The sequence below is a fragment of the Nycticebus coucang genome, chromosome 5 (assembly GCF_027406575.1).
Source record: "Nycticebus coucang isolate mNycCou1 chromosome 5, mNycCou1.pri, whole genome shotgun sequence".
Lineage (NCBI taxonomy): Eukaryota > Metazoa > Chordata > Mammalia > Primates > Lorisidae > Nycticebus > Nycticebus coucang.
Genome location: NC_069784.1, coordinates 11,326,110 through 11,332,780, shown reverse-complemented (window position 1 = coordinate 11,332,780; position 6,671 = coordinate 11,326,110).

Genomic DNA, 6,671 nt, shown 5'->3' with positions numbered 1-6,671 from the left:
GGTAAAATTCGCAAATAAATATTATATATATTTAAGGTATACAATATGATATTTTGGTAAAAATACATTGTGAAATCATTATCAAAATCAAATTAATTAACACATCCGTCACCTCACATGGTTAACCTTCTAAAGTGTCCGTGTGGTGACAACACTCTCTTTACCTGACTACGAATGTACACGACAGTATTATTAATGCTACGGTCACCATTCGGCAGCTTAGATCTCCTAATTTATTCACCCTTCCTAACTGAAATGTTATCCCCTTTGACCAACATCTCCCCAATCTCCCCAGGCTGCTGTCCCTGGCTGCAGGCATTTTATCCTTTGTTTTTATAAGTGTGGCATTTTCAGATCAGGCATGTAAGTGAAATCATTCAGTAATTGTCTCTCTGTGTCTGAGTTATTTCATTTATAGTAGTGTCCTCCAGATTCATCCTTATATATGCAAATAGCAAAACAGTTTATTTGTTGGTTTAACTAATTAATTAACAACTGCAGAGAATTTGCACAAGAAGGGCTAAAGTGCCAAGGCATTCTTAGGCATTGTTACTGTAACAATAGCCACAGGGTAGATTTTCACTGTGGACAGCAGTGAGTAAGCATAGGATATGACTCAAAATTCCCATCTGTAGCCAAATGAGGTGGGGTTTGTCTCCTAAAGGAGCTGTTTATGTGGGGTATTCTAGTTACATACAAGTAGAAACACGGAGACTAATAAGAGTCAAGAAAAGAGAAATAAAATCAGGGAACATAGAGATTCAAGAGACTGAGCTACATAAACAATCACGGAACAAATGGTGTCCCTCATTCTTAACGTGTGCTCAAAGTATGACAAGGCTTTTCGATTATTCTCATTTTATTCTCTCAGAGACCATAATATTTTATTTATAACTGAAAAACTTACTTCAAATTTTTCATAAGGTTTTCTCCCAAAATTTATTTTTTCAATGAATCTTATCATATCAATACTTTTCTAAGATAATATAAACTGTTTTTTAAAAGTTCATTTGTCATGCAAAATAAATTTTGGTATATAGTAGAAGATGTTATGTGCTTGCTTAATAAAAACCATGAAAAGACCACTTGTAAAAATCAAATGTGATCGTTTTCCCCTCCTGTCTGTAAGCTAACATTATCTAATTGCATTTGAAAGGAAAACCACAAGTGACAATTTTATAATGCGGGTAAAGCTACTAGTTCTAAGTGTGTCATTTAAGATGTCAACTACTTGGGCGGTGCCTGTGGCTCAGTGAGTAGGGCGCCAGCCCCATATGCCGAGGGTGGCTGGTTCAAACCCAGCCCCGGCCAAACTGCAACCAAAAAATAGCCGGGCGTTGTGGCGGGCGCCTGTGGTCCCAGCTGCTCGGGAGGCTGAGGCAAGAGAATCGCGTAAGCCCAAGAGTTAAGAGGTTGCTGTGAGCCGTGTGACGCCACTGCACTCTACCCGAGGGCGGTACAGTGAGACTCTGTCTCTACAAAAAAAAAAAAAAAAAAAAAAGATGTCAACTACTTAAAAACCAAAGGACTTTATCAATGAGCCACATTTGTGTTGCTCAAAGCCCAGAATTGTGTTTAAAAAAAAAATCATGGGCAGGGCCTGTGGCTCAAGGGGTAGGGCGCCGGTCCCATATGCCGGAGGTGGTGGGTTCAAACCCAGCCCCGGCCAAAAAAAAAAAAAATCATATGATAGTTATAAATTAATAAAGATTCCCCGTATCACCGACAGCATGCTGAGATGCTTTTTTTAGGTTACACTGATAAATACTACCTTATTTTTTAATGACTCTTCATAATCGATTAAAGTCACCCTGTCAACTCTCTAGAAAGGTTTCAGTAATCTTTTGAGCAAAATCCTTATGGATTGCTCTGAAATCTTGAAAGTTTTTCATTATTTTGATTAGGAGAAGCAAAGCACTCAGAATATGCAGTTAAGTCATTTATAGTGGACCTGCCCTTCTAAGGCCTTTCCTATCTATTTTAACTGGGACAATCTTTTTAATTGAATTCACAACTTAAAGGTACTATTAAAAGCTCACTATGGGCAAAGAATTTGAATAAAAAGGGATATAACAATTATGTAAATGTGTATAAACGTACATGTCTGTCTAGAACTATATACACCTATACACACATATGCACGTAAACATCCATCATACATATACAGACACGTGTGTGCACCTGTGTGTGTGCCTGTATTTAATTCCCTTCACTTTAGTTCTAGGCTTCACGATTGCCCTGTCTTGTCCTGACATTCTTACTTCCGGACTGAACCTCTGATGTCCTTTGCTGACAGTAGATAACCATCCTGGACAATAAGCCAAGAACCAAGTTTGTCAAGGCCAGGATGCAGCGTGTGAGTACAAAGGTGACTGTCTGCTCAGTAAACAAGGATGTTGGCAAGCCACTCAGGTAGGCAGGCCTTTGTCCTAGGGGACCGCACCATCCTCTAGTTCTCTCCAGTCCAGAACTTCCATAATTCTGAAAGCACATCATTTGGGATTGACTTTAGTTAGTTTATTAAATCTCAGAGTAAGAATGGTTCCGATAAGATCAGAGGTAATTTTTCTTGCATTAAGAACCCTGGGCGTGGCCAAGTCTGCCCGTTCTGGAAAGCTGCAACAGCCCCACAGTCCTTGGGGAAATCCAGTTCACCACTCCAATATGGGGGACATGAAGCGGTGGCTCCTTCTCCTAGCCCAAGATTACTGTTAGAGTTCACATTTTTACCACTAGGTCATAAGCAGCAGAATGAAGGAGGCAAGGACGGAACACACTATCTACATGGAAGAGGTTTCTAAAAGTGAAGTCCCAGGTTTATGCTCATGCCTCAATAAGTAGAATTTAGTCTCATCCATCCCAGCTGCAGGGTATACCAGGAAATGCATCTTTTATTTTAACCAGCCATGTTCATAGCTTCAAATACAGCATATTCTTACTAAGAAAAATGGAAATAATATTTGTTAGGGAAGCAGCCAGCAGTTTCTGCCACACCCTATGATGGTCTATGTTCTTTGCACCGCTAAAGACAATTATATCTTTGCATTCTAATTTTTGGCTTAGCTGTGCTTAACTCTAACATTACTGAAGAGGGATATTGCATGTCAACTTCTATGGTGTGAGAACAGGAATGTCTAAACGCCGTCCTGAGGACTCCCTATGGGTTCCTAGGAGATAGTTGGGTAAAGGACAAGTCTTCTTCCATGAGGACGTGGCTTCTTCTTCCCCCCATCCACTCACAGGAAAAAAGTTACAGCCTCCCATGGGCCCTACATTCCCTGCTTCTGGGCAGCTAGGACCTAAGATTCCTTGTTTCTGAGGTGTCGGCTGCCCCTGAAGGAGTCATTTTCTCAGCCCTGTTTTACAAGAAGGGAGAGAGAAGAGAGGGCCAAGACCTCTTAACAGGAATCCAAACCTACACCACTTGTACTACAAAGTACCAGGCCAGGTGACTTGACCCTTACAGGCCAAGAGTCAACACCGGAAGAGAAGGGGCACAGGACAGAGGACCCAGCTGCTTCTTTGAGTAAGGCGAGCAGCAGCTCAGGTATGTCAGTTGCGAGGAAGGAATTACCAGTCACTTGGGGTTCAGGGAAGTCTGAATTTTGATACCAGATGTTGACGATAGTTTTCTTGGGAAAATTATCTAGGCACCTGGAGACCACCCCCCAACCTCCCAAAAAAACAAAGCAGAAAACCTTTAAATTCCAGTTATCTCACTGTTCAGGCATCCCACAGTTAGTTCCAAGGACCATGTGGGGATGTTTCTTTGCATCTCCAGAATGTCACACAGAAAATACCACGTAGTAGACACTCAGTGACGTTGGGCAGAGTCTTAATGAATAAGTAGAGAATATCTGATGTTGTGTCTGAAACAGCATCAAGAAATACATTAATACTTGAATTATTTTTTTCCTTTATTTAAATGAAAAAGTACCTTTCTGTAGATTTACTAACCTGCCAATGTGTTTTTTCTTATGAAAGACAAATCCTTGCTAACACCTTATCAAGGAAAATATACAGTGAGATTTACTAGAGTAATGCTGAGCCTTCACCCTAGAAATAGTTCATCATGATGGAAGCTTCTTCCATGCAATGCTTTTTAACTTAGAATAGTTCTTTCACACTGATTCCAATCACCTAATTAGAATAATTTCCCTTAATCAAAAAAAATCATTCTTTATAAACAATTTCTCTTTATTTTATTTTATTTTATTTTATTTTATTGTTGGGGATTCATTGAGGGTACAATAAGCCAGGTTACACTGATTGCAATTGTTAGGTAAAGTCCCTCTTGCAATCATGTCTTGCCCCCATAAAGTGAGACACACACCAAGGCCCCACCCCCTCCCTCCGTCCCTCTTTCTGCTTCACCCCCCATAAACTTAATTGTCATTAATTGTCCTCATATCAAAATTGAGTACATAGGATCCATGCTTCTCCATTCTTGTGATGCTTTACTAAGAATAATGTCTTCCACATCCATCCAGGTTAATACGAAGGATGTAAAGTCTCCATTTTTTTAATGGCTGAATAGTATTCCATGGTATACATATACCACAGCTTGTTAATCCATTCCTGGGTTGGTGGGCATTTAGGCTGTTTCCACATTTTGGCAATTGTAAATTGAGCTGCAATAAACAGTCTAGTACAAGTGTCCTTATGATAAAAGGATTTCTTTCCTTCTGGGTAGATGCCCAGTAATGGGATTGCAGGATCAAATGGGAGGTATAGCTTGAGTGCTTTGAGGTTTCTCCATACTTCCTTCCAGAAAGGTTGTACTAGTCTGCAGTCCCACCAGCAGTGTAAAAGTGTTCCCTTCTCTCCACATCCACGCCAGCATCTGCAGTTTTGAGATTTTTGTGATGTGGGCCATTCTCACTGGGGTTAGATGATATCTCAGGGTTGTTTTGATTTGCATTTCTCTAATATATAGAGATAATGAACATTTTTTCATGTGTTTGTTAGCCATTCGTCTGTCGTCTTTAGAGAAAGTTCTATTCATGTCTCTTGCCCATTGATATATGGGATTGTTGGCTTTTTTCATGTGGATTAATTTGAGTTCTCTATAGATCCTAGTTATCAAGCTTTTGTCTGATTGAAAATATGCAAATATCCTTTCCCATTGTGTAGGTTGTCTCTTTGCTTTGGTTATTGTCTCCTTAGCTGTACAGAAGCTTTTCAGTTTAATGAAGTCCCATTTGTTTATTTTTGTTGTTGTTGCAATTGCCATGGCAGTCTTCTTCATGAAGTCTTCCCCAGGCCAATATCTTCCAGTGTTTTACCTATGCTTTCTTTGAGGATTTTTATTGTTTCATGCCTTAAATTTAAGTCCTTTATCCATCTTGAATCAATTTATGTGAGTGGGGAAAGGTGTGGCTCCAGTTTCAGTCTTTTACATGTAGACATCCAGTTCTCCCAACACCATTTATTGAATAGGGAGTCTTTCCCCCAAGGTATGTTCTTGTTTGGTTTATCGAAGATTAAGTGGTTGTAAGATGTTAGTTTCATTTCTTGGTTTTCAATTCGATTCCAAGTGTCTATGTCTCTGTTTTTGTGCCAGTACCATGCTGTCTTGACTACTATGGCTTTGTAGTACAGACTAAAATCTGGTATGCTGCTGCCCCCAGCTTTATTTTTATTACTAAGAACTGCCTTAGCTATACTGGGTTTTTTCCGGTTCCATACAAAACGCAGGATCATTTTTTTCAAATCTTGAAAGTACGATGTTGGTATTTTGATAGGAATGGCATTGAATAGGTAGATTGCTTTGGGAAGTATAGACATTTTAACAATGTTGATTCTTCCCATCCATGAGCATGGTATGTTCTTCCATTTGTTAATATCCTCTGCTATTTCCTTTCTGAGGATTTCATAGTTTTCTTTATAGAGGTTGTTCACCTCCTTTGTTAGGTATATTCCTAGGTATTTCATTTTCTTTGAGACTATGGTGAAGGGAGTTGTGTCCTTAATTAGCTTCTCATCTTGACTCTTATTGGTGTATACAAAGGCTACTGACTTGTGGACATTGATTTTATATCCTGAAACATTACTGTATTTTTTGATGACTTCTAGGAGTCTTGTGGTTGAGTCTTTGGGGTTCTCTAAGTATAAGATCATGTCATCAGCAAAGAGGGAGAGTTTGACCTCCTCTGCTCCCATTTGGATTCCCTTTATTTCCTTGTCTTGCCTAATTGTATTGGCTAGAACTTCCAGCACTATGTTGAATAGTAAAGGTGACAGAGGACAACCTTGTCTGGTTCCAGTTGTAAGAGGAAAAGCTTTCAGTTTTACTCCATTCAGTAAAATATTGGCTGTGGGTTTGTCATAGATAGCTTCAATCAGTTTTAGAACTGTGCCACCTATGCCTATACTCTTCAGTGTTCTAATTAGAAAAGGATGCTGGATTTTATCAAATGCTTTTTCTGCATCTATTGAGAGGATCATGTGATCTTTATTTTTACCGCTGTTAATATGGTGGATAACGTTTATTGACTTGCGTATTTTAAACCAGCCTTGCATCCCTGGGATGAAGCCTACTTGATCATGATGAATGACTTTTTTGATGATAAGCTGTAATCTTTTGGCTAGGATTCTGTTGAGAATTTTTGCATCTATATTCATGAGTGAGATTGGTCTGAAATTCTCCTTTTTGTTCGGGTCTTTTCCTG